The 14,934-nt window shown below is 53.9% G+C and overlaps 1 protein-coding gene across 4 annotated transcripts in view; it reads left to right on the top strand.

Moving 5' to 3' along the window:
- The first annotated feature begins 9,117 nt into the window (after window positions 1-9,117).
- The window catches only part of PIK3CD (phosphatidylinositol-4,5-bisphosphate 3-kinase catalytic subunit delta), a 50,012-nt gene continuing 44,195 nt past the window's right edge, over window positions 9,118-14,934 (top strand). For 2 of the 4 annotated variants that reach the window (XM_047723822.1, XM_047723817.1), the window contains exon 1: window positions 9,118-9,227. The gene's annotated coding sequence lies outside the window, so the exon portion shown is untranslated. The remainder of the gene's footprint in view (window positions 9,228-14,934) is intronic. The other 2 variants (XM_047723821.1, XM_047723819.1) reach the window with 2 other exon arrangements.

The following is a 14,934-nucleotide window of genomic DNA, read 5'->3' as shown; positions in this document are numbered from 1 at the left end:
TCCCGGAGTTTTCGGTTTTGTGCGCTAACCTTAGTGTTAGACATGGGGTGTGGCGGAGAATGGGGCTGAGGACATGTCGGAACGGCACGATTATCTGACGCTTGCTTGTCACTGGCTCTAGGAAAGAAGAGATTTCCCTTCACATCGTTAAATACGTGGCCCGCTTGCCCGTAGTCTTGTGCAGAACTGAACAAAAGCTCCTCTTCTAGCACCTTCTGAAGGCTGCTAGAAGTAAATCATGTACTAATATGCTGGGCCCTTTGTTACCGTGTTCTGAGTCCCATGAGACCCCTGAAAGTCATTCAAGAGCTGCGTGTGTCCATCCATGGACAGGGAACCCTCATCACCCCTCACTCTGCCCCAGGTCACCCAGTTTCAATACTTTCCTTGAAAAGCTGTTTCTTTCAATGCCTCACATCTGACACCGATCGCTGTATTAATTCTGAGTGTTGTTTCCGTTGTTTCAAAAACCAGAGACCAACCTGAGAGAGTTTGTACTGGGCTGAATATTACGCCCCCAAAGTTCATTCTCAGGTGGAACTTCAAAATGAGATCTTCATTGGAAATAGGGTCTTTGCAAATCTATCTTAGTTAAGATGAGGTCGTCTTAACTCCTGAATTAGGATATCTTTATAAGAAGAGGGACATTTGGACAGACACAGGCACACAGGGAGAACTCCAGTAGAGTTGGGGGCAGAGATCAGAAGGGCGCTTCTGTGAGCCATTGAATGCCAAGAATCGCAGGCAGATCGGGAAGGTAAGAGAGAGACCTGGAACAGATTCTCCCAAGAGCCTCCAGAAGGAGCCAACCTGGCCGACAGCTCCATTTCAGACTTCTGGCCTCTAGAACGGCGAGAGAATAAATTTCCACTGTTTTAAGCCATCAGGATTGGGCTCATTTGTTACTGCAGTCCTAGGAAACTGATATGGATTTTAAGCAGAATACAGGTGTAAGGCATAAGGGTGTTGAGGACTTAGAGGAACCCAAGGGCAAGAATGCTGGGACCCTCAAAAAGAGGCAAGGCCAAGGAACTGAAAAGTTACCCCAAATCGTCACTCTCACCTGTGATCCTGTCTTCCTCTCTGTGCACCTGCTTGCTGGTTTTCTCTCAATCTCGGTCTCTGCACAACAGCTTCTCTGATTTCCTGAATCCTGCGAGAGGTGCACATGGCCAGCAGCTCCTCAGCTTATGTGTCTGGCACCCAAGCTCCAGGGACCTCAAGAATCACGATGCTCTTGGTTCTAATTCTGCCTTCCTGAGAAAACCACTGGGTGCCCAACCTGGGGGGCCACTGCTGGGGCAGTCAACCTGGGCATGCTTCAGGCCAAGCATATCTGACTGGAGTCCACAGGTATCCCCATGTGGATGCATGGGGAAGTGTTCTAGAGAAAGGAGCTGTGTACCTCCCCCACAGGAGCACCGTGCTCTCGCCATCTAACCCCTCCTGATGTTGGAATGTCCATTGGCTGAGGTCCTGCTATCCACTGTTGGACTTCCTGGATGCCACCTGTGTTCTCAAAGGAGTCCTTCTCCAGGCTTGTCGTACTGCTCCTGAGAGACAAGGCAGATGTGTGGTCACACAGTCTGACTGGAGCCCGGGTGGAATGGAACAACAGCTCATCCCCGGTACTGGTGTCAACAGGCAGTAGGAGGGATTATTAGCTCCGACTTGCGGAAGGGAAACAAATTTCACATTTTTCGGCAGTTTTATTACATTTGGCAAAATGTGAACAGAAAGGAAAAATGGCAAGGAAAACATCTGTCACCCTCCTTTCCAGAGGCTTTCACTGTTCACTCACCTCCAACGACCTACGTGTGCGTATGTAACGCTTACAAGGTGATGATCCGGGAGGAGGCAATTCTGCATTGAACGTGATCCCCTGGATGATGTCATCATTTCCCATGATGCTGTGGGTCTTCAAGATCGCCACTTTCTTTTCTTTTCTTTTTTCTATTTTAAATTAATTTGCTTGGGCGCCTGGGTGGCTCAGTGGGTTAAGCCGCTGCCTTTGGCTCAGGTCGTGATCTCGGAGTCCTGGGATCGAGTCCCGCATTGGGCTCTCTGCTCAGCGGGGAGCCTGCTTCCTCCTGTCTCTCTGCCTGCCTCTCTGCCTGCTTGTGATCTCTCTCTGTCAAATAAATAAATAAAATCTTAAAAAAATAAATAAATAAAAAAATAAATTAATTTGCTTATTTGAGAGCGAGAGGGTGCGTATGAATCCGGGAGGGGCAGGGGGAGAGGATCTTCAAGCAGACTCCCTGCTGCGCGTGGAGCCTGATGTGGGGCTCGATCCCACAACCCATGAAATCATGACAGGAGCCAAAACCAAGAGTTGGACACATAATCGACTGAGCCTCCCGGGTGCCCCAGGATCTCCACTTTCAACGGCTGTGCGCTATTCCGTTAAGTGGATGCCCCATGCTTTCCTCTGGAGAGTTCCGGACACAGGGAGAAGGCAACCCCGCTACAGTGTTTAGATGACACATTTTCTTCCCATTTTGGGTTCACGGCCCAGCTTCCTGCAATTGCTGGTTCAATGGACCCCCACCCTTCCCGTCACCTGACTTCAGAGTCCTAGGAAGCCTGCCACCTAAGGAACTCCTACCTGCCATCTGGGTGACCTTGGCGAGTTACCTGCAGCGTTGCCTTAGTTTCTTTGCTTGCAAGATGAGGGTAAGAACAGCAGGTGCCATACAGGGTTCCAAGGGGAGGAAACAGAGTAATGCATGAAAACAGCCCGCGTGGACAGCTCACCATAGTTCTACTTTTTTCACTCACTGTGTAGCCTGGACGCTTTCCACGAACCCCCACTTACTGGTTGCTTTTATGCTATAATGAAGCACCACAAACCCTTGGTTTAGAATAAAAACAGAAATTTGGGGCACCTGGCTGGCTCAGCTGGAAGAGTGCGTGCCCTTGTTCCCAGGGTCGTGAGTTCAAGCCCTACATCGGGTAGAAAGATCACTAAAAATAAACAAATAAAAATAGACTTAAAAAAAGAGACTCCAAACACCAGAAATGTCTCCTCTCACAGTTCAGGAGGCCAGAGGTACAGAATCAAGGTGTCAGCAGGGCCACTCTCTCCAGAGGCTCTAGGGAGAACCCTTCCTTGCCTCTTCCAGCTTCTGGGGGCTCCTGAAGTTCCCCGGTTCGTGGCTACATCTCTCCAAACTCTTCCTCCAACTGCACATGGCCTTCACCTCTGTCTGCCTCGACATTCCCCTTTGTCTTTCTCTCATAGGGACGCTTGCCCTTGGCTGTAGGGCCTGCCCAGATAATCTAGGATGACCTCCTCTCAAAATCCTTAACTTAATTATATCTACAGAGACCCTATTTCCAAAGGTTCCAGGGCTTAGGACTGGGACATACCTTTTTGGAGGTCACCAGCCAGCCCCATCCAGGTAGAAAATGGCTTTTCCTTCTCCTTCTAACTCTTCTGTCTCTTCAGCTTTCATGCTCTTTTGTTCTCCTTTTCCTGTCTGGGGGAAAAAGTCACCAGACATATGCCTTCTCATTGAGATTTTTGGGGTTTTGCATGAGGGTGCTCCTCAGAACCGATGCCTTTAAAGATAGATATCCATCTAGAGAGGTACTTATCTAGATAGAAGGAGGTTTTGGGAGCAGGTGGTAGTGTGGTGGGACACAGGACTGGAGCGAACCCCAGCTCCTGCCAGCACTCCCTCTTCTGCTCTCTGTTTGCAGGGCGGTGACTGTCCCCAAACCACTTTCACTGAAAGATCTGTTAGTCTTACCGTTTCTCTGAAGCTGGAGTAATAAACTCCATCTTACAGAGGAGGGGACAGGCAGGAGGATGTGGGGGCAGGGCTAGGTCTCAGGGCCCCCAGAAAAGGCTCAAAAGGACACTCCCCCCCTCCGTCAGACTCCAAGGGCGGGAATAAGACCACGTCTTCTTATTTTCTGCAGCCTCCCTTCTGTGTTTCTGCCCGCCCCCCCCGGCCGCCATCTCCCCTTCACTCCACACCATAGTATTCCAGGCTTGTAAGGGAAGACCCTGCTCTAGCCCAAGAATTTCTTGGCCCTCTCCTCCTCCCACACCTCTCTACTCTATTGTTATTTTCTTTATTTTTTGAAAGAGTATTTATTTATTTATTTGAGAGAGAGAGTGAGTGCTTGAATGGGGGGGGGATAAAGGGGAGGGGGTGGGGAAGTGGGGGAGGGACAGAGGCAGAGGGAGAAGCAGACTGCCCGCTGAGCAGGGAGCCCTGACACCAATCCCAGGACCCTGGATCATGACCGGAGCTCGAAAGCAGACGCTTCACTGACTGAGCCACCCAGGTGCCCTATTATTTTTTCTTTAAATAAAGGTTTAATTTTAGAAGAGTTTCAGATTTATAGGGAAGTTGCAAAGAGGATAGAGAGTTCACACACACCCCACACTCTACTATTGCTAACATCTTAACTGCTGACAGTACATTTGTCACAAGAGACGAACCAGCATCGATACGTTATTACTAACTGAATCCGGACTACCTTAGTTTCCACCTACTGTCCTCTCCCTGTTCCGGAAGCCCAGCCAGGGCACTGCGTAGCATTCACTTGTAACGTTCTCCTTGGGCTCCTCTTGGCTGTGATGGTTGCTCTAATTTTTCTTGTCTCTGATGACCTTGACCGATTTGAGGACTGGTCAGGTGTTTTTGTAGACCCCCACCGCCCCTCGTCCATCTCTCCCCTCCTCCCCACCTCCTGTGTCTTTGCAGCACTTACTACTTGATGACATTGTATCTTATTTTTATTCTTCATAGTTTCTCTTCGAGGAGTATAAGCCCCAGGAGGGCCTGTCTTTGGCTGGGACTGTGCTGTATCCCAGGGCCCCAACTGTAGCAGGCACGAGGGCTGAAGGAGTCAGTGTTGCAAAGCCTGGGTCACCCCCAGTGTATGGAGGCACGAGTTTGGATCCAGCCTCGTGACCCCAGACCCTGCTGCTCCCCACCACCTCCCTTCCCCTCATTCCCCCACACCCTGCACTAGGAAGAGCATTAGAAGGTATGTTTAAAAGCCAACTGCTGTTTCTGGAAAGCTGACTTGGTGCCAGGGGTAAGGGCTGGAGGGATCCCCTCAGGGTTGCACAGCGGGTAGGGGTTTGGGCTGGGATTGGAACCCAGGTGTTCTGGATTTGGAGTGCTTTTGTTTTTACACAACAGGCAATTCAACTTCTGTTTGGAACCCCCCATTTACTTGGACCCAGAAATTCCATCTCCAGCAATTCAACCCTGGCCCCATAAGGTTCACCCATAAGGTGAACCCTGGTTCACCTAGGCCACCTCTGAGCTCTCTGGGTCTTTCCGGACCATTCAGTCCAGTCGTGACCAGAGATGGAGCACAGGAGCATGATCTGTCCACCTCTGAATCTTTCTCTGGAGGGCACAGCCTGAGGACCGGGGCTGCGAGGACCTCTGTCTTCTCTTCCTCAGGCACCTGTATGTGGGCAGCTCTTTGGGCTCCTCTGAGCCTGTGTCCTCAGAAGTCAGAGTTTCCAGGTATCAGTTCTGACCTTGGCCTGGTTCTTGCATGGTATGTACGCCCTCGCCCACCACCACCATGACGTTGTCCCAGGAGGCAAGTGTCTCGTCGCGCAGACCGGGGGCCTGCAATAGGAAATGCATTTTACGTCTTGACTTAATGCACACTCACGTGTACTTATAAATGGGGCAAAAGCTGCAGAAAGTGGTATTCCCCCTCCTGAAGTGTAATACAATCTGACCATTTCTATTCTATTCCACTCTCATAAACTTGACACACTGAACGGGTTTCCAGTCCACAAATGTGTTCAGATGCCCCCCCCCCCAGCTGTTGCCACTGGGGGAAATGCTGTTTGGAGCAGAAACGTCCAGTCCCGTGGAGCAGAGAGCCCCTATTCTAGGCTAGCTCAAGAACTAACCTTTTCGGGCGCCTGGGTGGCTCAGTGGGTTAAGCCTCTGCCTTCGGCTCAGGTCATGATCTCAGGGTCCTGGGATTGAGGACCGAATGGGGCTCTCTGCTCAGCAGGGAGCCTGCTTCCTCCTCTCTCTCTCTGCCTGCCTCTCTGCCTACTTGTGATCTCTGTCAAATAAATAAATAAAATCTTTTTTTTTTAAGATTTTTATTTATTTATTTGACAGACAGAGATCACAAGTAGGCAGAGAGGCAGGCAGAGAGAGAGGAAGGGAAGCAGGCTCCCTGCTGAGCAGAGAGCCCGATGCGGGACTCGATCCCAGGACCCTGAGATCATGACCTGAGTGGAAGGCAGCGGCTTAACCCACTGAGCCACCCAGGCGCCCAAATAAAATCTTAAAAAAAAAAAAAGAACTAACCTTCTCTGGGGGTTCGCTCTGTCGGTACCGTTAGACACAGTGTCCATGTATCACCTTAGGAAATTCTAAGGACAATTTTAAAAATATTTTATTTATTTGAGAATGAGAGAGACAGAAAATGGGGAGAGGGAGAGGGAGACGTAAACTCCCCGCTCACCAGGGAGCTGACCCGGTCTGGGCTCGTCCAGGTCCCAGGACCCCAAGATCATGACCTGAGCCAAAGGCAGCCACTTAACCCAACTGAGCCACCCAGGAGCCCCTCTAAGAACAATTCTAAATGCTGAAAGCCATCAGAAGCATCCCTGTTTTCTCAGATGAGAAGTGGAGGCTCAGAAAAATGAAGTGACTCGCCATGGGCAGTGCTGAGGAGTCTGGCTCCTGGGAAGCTTCTCTTAATCCAGAAGCTTCACCATGATTTTTGGCCAAGGCAAAAGCACAAGGGTTTAAGCTGGATAACGTTTGCTTGGGAGGAAAGGACCCCTGGCAAAGTGGGCTTCCTGCCGGGACACAGGCAGGTGCCCAGAGTCCTTCGGGGAGGGGCTGAGGAAGTGGGCTCCTCATGCTAGGCCCCCTGCACTGGGCTTCTGAGCTTGGCTCTGGCTGCCCTGAGATAACCCCAGCTTGTGGGCATGTGTGGGCGTCATTCGTGAAGCTGCTCGAGGTCGAACAAAGATGCTTACTGCATCCGCGAGAAGCTGCAGATGCTGGATGGCTTTTGGAGGGGGAAGTTCTGGAGATGGGGGCGGAAGGAAACAGGTCCGGGGGGCTGTGTGTTCTCCTTGGGGCTGCAGGGTGCCAACTCGAGCCTGTTCTCCACTGACCGGCAGCCCCTTTAGTAACCGAGACCTCTTTTTCCCTTTCATAAAATGGGGCAGAAGAATTATCCCTTCAGGAATTCATGGGGGTCATAAGGCATTGACTTCCGTGCAGCTAGGAAGCTCCTTCTCTTTAGGACTGCTCTAATGCTCGGCCATGGCTAGTCTGTTCTGTTTACGATTCAAAGGGAACTTGAAGTAGCTTCCTCCAAACACACATGACAACAGTTAAAAATAAAGTGAGAAAGAGAGATCAGAAACCATAGAGTTTTAGAAAGGCAGAAGGCAAGTCTATTGGGAACTTGAGAGACAAGGGACAGCGATGGCTGTGCCCTGCATTTCCATCAGTCTCAGCTCTTTGGGCACCAGGCGACAGATTGAGATAGGTCCTATGGTGCGTCTCAAAAATGAAATGTGCTGGGTTTTCAGGGGAGTGAAACTCCTAGGACTGGGGCCTAGACATGGTCAGGGACAGGGTGACATGGTCAGAGGAGCATTTAGACCCTGACTGTGTTGGCCCCCAAATGATTACATCTTCCTGAGCCTAGGTTTTCTAATCTGTAAAAAGGGGCTAAGATTTCTTTTGGGAGACTGTTGTAGGGATCAGAGATACAAATGCGTGGAGCATATCTGAGCGTTTGGGAGGCCTTGGGTCCCTGTTTTGCATGTTACAAAGCACGACGTGAATGGCTGTCAGCAAATATTCAATAAAGAGTTCTTTTGAATGAGGCAAAAAGCATTCCTCATCCTCCGACTTCTTACACCAAACTCTGAAAGCCAAGGGAGGAAATTGTTTAAATTGCAAACTAGCAAAAGCAGGGCCCGGGACAGGTGTTCGGAAACCTCGGGGTGGCTGCTTACCCTGCCATCTGATTTTCTCTCTGATGTGCCCATTTCTCTTCTGGCTCTTGGCAGGACCTCCCTGGAGTGGGCTAGAGGCCTCTGCCAAGGGCCAATGAGCTGGGCCTGGGGTAGGAGTGAGGCTGTGAGCCTGGGATGTTTTGTTGGGAAGGATGTTAGGGTATATTCCTGGGGACAGACCCAGCATTCTTCCCTAAAGGGACAACATGGTCCCTCCTGACTCCTCCACTGGTGTCTGGCTGAGAATTCAGAGTCTGCAGCCTAGATCTTAGAACAGCGGAAGCATTTAGTAACCAACGGGTCTTGCCTCAAAGCTCTCCCCTTTCCTGGCTGGACACGGAAGTCTCTGCTCGTCCCTTTGCTGCAGCCAGGGCTGGGCCCAAGCTGGTCCTCGAAGGCCAGGGCATTCCTTGGGTAGAGAGAGCCTCTTCCAAGTTTCAGGTTCCTCCTATCTCCAAGGGGACCACACAAGTGCTTTACCTCCCAGATCTGTTGGGGAGGGTCCTTTAAGTCGTTGTCTCTCAAGTGGCTGACTCTCCCGCTATCACACCCCAGAAGGATTTGAAGCCACTGCTGTAACCGGGCTACTCCCACACCCCCTTCCCGGCTCCTGACTCGCCCAAGCCTGGAGGCCACAGCTTCCCTCCAGGGCTGAGAGCATGGGACTTTGAGCTCTGCTTGGTCTCCGGGGCCTCGCGTGCCCTTGGTCGCGCCCAGCTACCTGGCCGCTGGGGGCTGTTGGCGCTGGGGGCACTCCCCGGGGGCCCAGGGCTGCAGCCACCGCTTCCCTCTGCCGCCCTCCAGCCTTTCTCTGACCACTGTGGAAATTCCTGGTGTGTGAAAGTGGAAGGCGTGGGGGGTTTATGGGCTTTAGGACCTTTATTTGGTTGTTCTCCTTTGTATAAAAAGAAAACTTGTTTTGAAGAAGGGCAAGAAGCAGGTTCTAGAGACACCTGGGACGGTGCCCTCCAGCCACAGACGCGGTAAGGATCCGGGAAGCCGAGAGGACGCGGTGGGGTGGGGGCGGGTGGAGCAGACGGCGGCGGGAGGACCTGTTGTTTTTCCTTTTGCAAGTGAAAAGGAAACAAAGTGGGAAGTGGAGTGTGCGGGCTGTCAGCAGGCGGGGCGCCCCCAGCGCGCCCCGCCTCCCGCCCTCGAGGCTCACTCGCGCCCAGAGCCTGTGCTCCTAGCGGCCGCGGGGCCGAGCCGCCCAGCCCCTGCCAGCCGCGCCGGACCGGTAAGCGCTCGCCTCTGGCTGCGTCTGGGGAGGTGGGGAGAGCACGGGGATCCGGAGCTTCGGGGACCTCGGGGACCGGTTCGCTGGCCTCTCCCGGTGCCCACAAGCACCTCTGGTGCACCTCCCGCGTCTGGAGAGAGCCCGGCAAGGGGCGCCCCCCGGGGTGGCCGCCGGGACCTGGGCGCGCACAGCTCCCCTGCGCCGCTACAGTGCGCCCTGCGGGGCCCGACGGGGAGGTCTCGGGCGCGGCGGCGGCGGCGGCCCGGCTGCGCTGCCAGCGGCGGGGCATGGAGCCCGGCAGCGCTCGGCCGCGTGCGCCCTGCCCCGAGCGCTGGCAGCCGGCGGAGGAGGCGCTCTGGCCGCGCTTCCACTAGCGGTGCCGCCCGGTGCTCCTGCCCCGGCGCGGGGAGAGGGGCGCGCGCCCTCCCCTGCGCCCTGGCCCTGCGCGCCCTCCCCGGCGTCGGCGAGCTACGATCGGGCTCGGGAGCAGCCGGAGTCCAGCCGGCCGGGCGCCCCGCTCCTGCCCCGCCCGGCGCGCCTGGGGGCCCCGGGCCTCGGGCAAGGGCGCCGCTTGCCGCGTGTTTACTGCAGCCGCCGACGGAGACCAGCCCCCGGATCTGCGGCTGAGCCCGGGTTACGGCGGCAAAACCGCCTCCAGCTTTGCATTTCCGGACTTTTCCCCCCTCTTTTTTTAATACTCTTACCCGTAATTCAGCCAGAATGAGGCTTCTTTTTTTAAATCGGGTTTCCTGTTTTTATTTAGGCTTCCTTCTCTGCACCTTCCTTGAAATCTAAGAGACGAGGACCGGGGGGACATTTGGTGGGGACCAGGATGCGGGAGCACGTAGCGGGAGGTGCTCTGCCGGGGTGGGGAGATGGGGGTCCGGAGACCCAGCAAAGAGAGCAAAGAGATGGGAGGCCCCGAAAAGCGCGCTCCCTGAGGGGACGAGGGTAGAGTGGAATTTCCAGGCCTAGGGTCGCGCGCCCGGGGCAGCCCAGGCCGGCGGTCCACATACCAGGTGGTCTCGCGGCACCCTTCGGATCTGTCCAGTTTGCAGGTGGAGCGCTGGGGAGCCCTCGAATGTACGAGTAAGCTTTTACTTGGTTAAGACCCCCTGGAAGGAGAGAGCGAAGGTCTCGAACCCCTACAGACTATCCAGTGGGGTTGCGGTACCCCGGCTCCTGCACGAAGCCCCCTTGCGCGCCACGGCAGGGATGTGCCGCACAGTCGCGCGGGTTGTGAAGCAGGTGTGCCGTCGGTGTGTGGGGGGTGGGGTGGGGGGGAAGGGTCCTCCTTCAGGGGCTTCGAGGGCAAAGTTTGCCGCTCCAAAGGGGCCTTGAAACCGAGGTTACATGCCACTGCTCACTTCCAGGAGAGAGGACGGTGCTGGGGCGCCTCGCAGTGCCTTGGTGTTCTGGTGCAGTGAATGGTACCTTTGGGACCCTTTCCACCCCGCTCCCAAAGAGTCGATCCTTTTTACATACACGTTTGCAGTGAAGCAGTCATAGGAGCTGAATGATGTCATCTCCATTTTCCAGGGGAGGGAAACTAAGGCCCAGAAAAGTTAACTTGCGAGCCGGCACAGTTTGCCAGTAGCTGATGTAGGACCCCAGGACCATTCCAACATCTGTCTGTGCTGCGGCTTGCAGATTAAGGAGAACATTTCCTGACAATTGTCTTGGTGTAGGGACAGGGACCCTTGAGGTGTCCTTTCAGAGATGCAGCCTTTAAGGGACCCACCTTGCTAATCCCTGTCAAAGCGGCCCCTGCTGTTAACCACCAGGTTTGCCTGCTGCGATTAAGTGGACATGAAGAATCCTCTGATGGAGGAGGTCGTCACCAAATACACAGAGACGGGAATAGAACTTTCTCTTCCGCTCTCTAGAGGAGCTATTTGCCGCCCCTTTAGCATTTCCACGCCCTGCTGTGGTTTGATTTCTTGTCTTGGGGATTCTATCCACCCTTGGTTCTTGCTGCTTTCACAAACTCCTCCAGGTAGTGGAGGACCCTGGGGTTGGGGTGGGGGTGGGGGCGGGGCTGTTGAAACCCAGTCGGCCAGTTCTAAGACATCGGAGTTCATCTAAGACATCAATGTTCTAAGACATCGGAGCTTACCTCTTTCTGAGCCCCACTGCCCCCCACCTCCTCTGCCTACGTTTAGAAACAGTGCTGGCCACTCCGCAAATAGGGATGTTTCTGGAATTAGGGCAGGTGTCCCAGAGGCGCTCCTGGCCATGCGGATGGTTGCCTTACACCAGGACTTTTCTCTGGCTTTCTTACATCTAACTAGTGTTTATCGAGATGCCCTCACAGGGGCTCTCCTGGGAGCCAGGCAGGCCGGCGGAGGGGAGGGTCCGAGCCCCCCGGGAGGGGGGAGGGTGTTAGGGGGCTTACAAGACACAGGCAATCCACACATCACTAGAGACCAGCCTCGGGGCCTGGTTAGCTTGTGTCCCAGAACTGCTGTGTCCAGGGAATTCATGGAGATGTGACGGGGGGGGGGGGGGGGGGTCACTTCCGGCTTCACCTTGTTTTTCTTCAATCGCACAGTTAAAGGGAGAAGTGAATGTGCAACTCATGAAGCAATTCCCCTTTGGCTGGCTTATTTTTCAAAACCGATTTTTGTTTTGAGAGCCGTCTCCTCCCTCCCAGAAGCCAGCTGCTTCTGCAGGTCTGGTGATGGGGTGTGGGGCCCCACCAAATGTTTCTTTACCGTGGGACCTTAGAAAAGCTCTTTCAGCCGCTCCCTAGGGGACAAACATGTTTCCCAGCAAAGCTGTTGGAGGGGCAGGTCCAGAGGGGAAGTGCTGCAGGAGGATTGGGCAGGGCGGGTGCTTCGGTGTCGGATGAGGGAGGTATGTATGCTGGGCAGGGGTGGTGCCCTGTCTGATGGCCGAGGTATGTAGTCGTTGACCACCAGCTGCGGGATGACAGGAGCCTGACTTGTCAGGAAGGGAGGGGGGACCTTCTTCTCTGTGCCATGGCCGGTGTTTCATAAATGACAAGGGTTGCAAAACTCCTCCTCTCTCTCCTTGCAGCTAAGGCTCAAACTGAATTGTCTTTCATTTGGTTGGTGGAAATTCCCTGCAATCATATCAGAAATGTTGCCAGTTTCGAGATGGAAAAAAAAAAATAAAAAAATTAAAACCCATGAACCTCCCTCCCCACTCTTTCCTTGCAGACACCCATGGTGACTTTCTGTGGGTCCTACCAAAATAGGGCCCCACTCTGCCCTCCCTGGGGGCCAGCACAGTCCTTCGGCGCAGTAAAGTTTTCAGCTGCCCTGGGCTGTGAGACCCCCCCCTGCCCCCCCGTTCCTTTCCCAGAGGTGATAAACTGGCCTGCTTGAGAAGGGACGGTTAGGACTTCTCCTAGAAATGGGTGCTTCTCAGGGCGCCTACTTTCCGGGCCAAGAGTGATTGGAGGAATGGGAGTAGCATTTCTAAAGTGGCGCTTCGGTTAGCTTCTGTTTCACTCACCTTGGGGAAAATGCTTTCCACTTAGAGAAAATGCTAGGAGAGTGGCGGTTACGGGGTGGGGGGGGCAGGGTAAGAGGATAAGGGCAGCCACAGAGAGGGAGCAAGGGGCCTGGGTCACATTTCTGTCCTGGAATGATGCTGTGTTTCCTGGGGCCCGTGTAACAAATTACCACAAATTTTGTGGCTTCAAGCAGCAAAAATGAATTCTCTCACAGCTCTGGAGCTTGGAAGTTCTGAGTCAAGGTGTCAACAAGGTCTTACTCCCTCCAGGGTCCTAGGGAAGAATCCTTCCTTCCTCTTCTAGCTGGAGGTGGCTCTGGCGGTGGGTCTGTGGCTTGTGGCCATGCTCCCCACTTTCTGCTCCCGCTTCATTTGGCCTTTTTCTCGGTGTCTGTGTCTTTCTGCTGTCTCTTAAAGGACACTGGTTATTGGATTGAGGGCCCATCCTTAATTTAATTACACGTGCAGCCACCTTTTCTCTGGATAATGATTTTCCCAAATAAGCCCAGGTTCCGAGGGTTGAGACACAGACACATCCTTTTGGGGCCACCATTCAGCCCTCAGCAAGTGGACAGGAGCACGTGTGTCTCTCCTGGGAAGGTGCTGAACACAGTTATCTTTGTAGGGAACCAGCTGTCCCCTGTGTCGGGGCCCTGGGCTACGGATTCCCAGTCTCTACCCTTCCTCTCCTATCTCCAGCTTTCTTTTCCCAGCTTTGTGAACTGGTAGCTGCCTTAGTAGTGGGCTCTTCCAAAGGCAAGCCCCCTCCCCAGGGTTCCAAGAGCAGAAAAGACAATTCCTAAGTTTGAAGGAGCTGCCGGAAAGGTGAGTTCTGCACCTGCAGTGACTTGCCCCTGCCTCCAGGCAGTCCTCCTGTCTTCTGCCTGACCTTCCCCCTTTCCTTCAGAAACAGCTTCTTTGCAGTTCAGGGCCTCTTCCAGCCAGGGTTCCTCCCACCCTCTGTTTGGGGCCACATAGCACTTCTCATTTTGGAGTTTCCTCTGCTGAGCAGCCTCCCCGCTCCCCCAACCGGGCGAGGTGGGGGCAGGGTTGGGTTTTGGGGCTTTGTCTGCTGCGGGATGAGGCTGGTGGTACTGAGAGGGATCCAGAGCTCCCTGGACCTGGGGGTGTAATTAAGGAGTGCTCCAGGGCTCTCTGGCGGGCAGGGCCACTCTCCTGCTTCCTTTCCCCCTCCCCTAGGTCCCCCACCCTCCAGGGCAGGAGGGGAGGGGTGTGTGCATAACCACTGCTTTGGTTGTGAAATCTGGGAGAAGTCTTTTCTTATCAACAGGGAAGCAAGGTCATAGCCCTGTTATTGAAACTTGGAAAAGTCACTTAAGTCTGGTGGGGTGGGGCGGGGCGCAGAGGTGACCAAGGGATCCCTGCAAGCAGAAGCATTATCTTTGGAGCCCTCCAGACTCAGTTTTAATCTCAACTTCTTTTTATCTGCTGAGTGACCTGTGGCAAATCACTTAGCCCTGCTGGGCCTCCCAATCCCCGGGCAGTAATCGGGCAGTAATCGGGCTCCGTAATGCCCGTAAGAGTTCCTGTGTTGTCCGTGTTTAGTGCCACGGTGAAACCCACAGTACCTGTAAGGAAGTGGGGTATAGCAGGTGGCCCAGGAGTGTCATGACCCCGCTGTCCCAACGCAGCCACTGCCAATTGGACGATCATTCCCATTTTGGGAGGGGGTGCACTTTCAGTACTGTTGGACCCGTAAGCATGAGGGTTTTTATATTAGTTTTTGTGTCTCAGTTGTCAAATAGACACGAAAGCCTTTGCCGTCCTGACTGTATACAGTTTGGTGGCATTTGGCACGTTCACACTGTCGCGCAACCTGCATGGCCACTTCCACAACTTCTTCATCTTGCAAAATCGAAACTCCATCCCCGACGTGCGTGCAGTAAGGCGCCCTTCCCTTCCTCTCCCCCCAGGGCCGGCGGCCACCGTTCGACTTTGTCTCTCGGAATGCGACTGCTTTCGTACCTTCCTCGTGGAATCGTACCACGTCTGTCCTTATGTGACTGCTTAATTTCACTTCACTTAGTAACATCCTGAGGTCCATCCGTGTTGTGGCCTCTGTCGAAATGTGCTTCCTCTTTAAGACAGCTTAAGTTTCCACTGGGCGTAGAGGCCACGTTTTGTCTATCCATTCTTGTCCACGGACACTTGGGTTGCGTGTGTCTTTTGGCTACTAGGAATGATCCTGCTGTGAACACAGGCGTAC

Source organism: Lutra lutra, chromosome 4 (assembly GCF_902655055.1).
Source record: "Lutra lutra chromosome 4, mLutLut1.2, whole genome shotgun sequence".
NCBI lineage: Eukaryota > Metazoa > Chordata > Mammalia > Carnivora > Mustelidae > Lutra > Lutra lutra.
This window is presented reverse-complemented; position numbering and strand designations above follow the sequence as displayed.